The sequence below is a fragment of the Miscanthus floridulus genome, chromosome 11 (assembly GCF_019320115.1).
Source record: "Miscanthus floridulus cultivar M001 chromosome 11, ASM1932011v1, whole genome shotgun sequence".
Classification (NCBI taxonomy): domain Eukaryota; kingdom Viridiplantae; phylum Streptophyta; class Magnoliopsida; order Poales; family Poaceae; genus Miscanthus; species Miscanthus floridulus.
Window position 1 is genome coordinate 69245987 of NC_089590.1, and position 958 is coordinate 69246944.

At 44.2% G+C, this 958-nt stretch overlaps 1 non-coding gene across 1 annotated transcript; it reads left to right on the top strand.

Moving 5' to 3' along the window:
- Nucleotides 1–461: 461 nt before the first annotated feature.
- On the top strand, nt 462–570 carry LOC136495105 (small nucleolar RNA R71). The gene has a single exon (XR_010768886.1). It is a non-coding gene; the product is annotated as a small nucleolar RNA R71 (small nucleolar RNA).
- The last annotated feature ends 388 nt before the right edge of the window (nt 571–958 follow it).

Below are 958 nucleotides of genomic sequence, written 5' to 3' on the forward strand. Positions count from 1 at the left end.
AGTTACCTTGGAAATTACCTTGGTAGTTCGGCCTTTGTTGCTGATTCCAATCTTGATTCTGCTGAGGACGAAAGTAGTTGTTGTTGACAAAGTTCACATCCTCTTGGGTTTTAGGACAGTTGTTTCCTCAATGCCCACTGTTTCCACACACACTTCACATGTCATGCGAGAATTGCATGACTTCTTGCTTCTCATTGGCTCGATCTTCAAGCTTCTTCATCAGCAGGTCCATCTTGGTAGATAGCATGTCTACTTCCTTGAGTTGATGCATACCTCCACCCCTCTTGTGGGTTTGAATACATTCTTCATTCCAACCTTGATTGGAGGCCATCTTCTCCACAAGAGCTGTTGTAGCTGGTATGGTGTGTGATAGGAATGCACCTCTAGCAGCAGCATCCATAGTCTCACGGGTACTGTTGGTCAACCCGTGGTAGAAAGTCTACATGAGTAGCCAATTCTTCATCCCATGATGAGGACATTCCATAGTGTAATCTTGAAAGCGTTCCCATGCCTCAGGGGTAGATTCATCATGTTGTTGTTGAAAGCTTGAAATTCTCCCACACAGAGCATTGGTCTTGCCTATGGGAAAGAACTTTGCTAGAAAGGCAGTGGAGTAGTTATCCCATGTAGTATTTCTATCTTTGTTGACGTAGAACCATTGCTTTGCCTTCCCTAAGAGCGAGAATGGTAAGAGGCGAAGTAATATGGCATCCTGGGTTACTCCTTTGATGGTGAAAGTGTTACAAATCTCCAGGAAGTATTGGAGATGTACACTAGCATCTTTATGTGCCTTTCCACAAAACTGGTTTGCTTGCACCATGTTGATGAGAGCTGGCTTGAGCTCGAATCCATTGTCTCCGACATTTACTGTCGGTCCAGTGCGGATGTTGACTGTAGTTAGAGCAGAGAAATCATAGAGAGTCCTGTTAGCCATAGCTTCAAATTTTGGTGTTAAGCT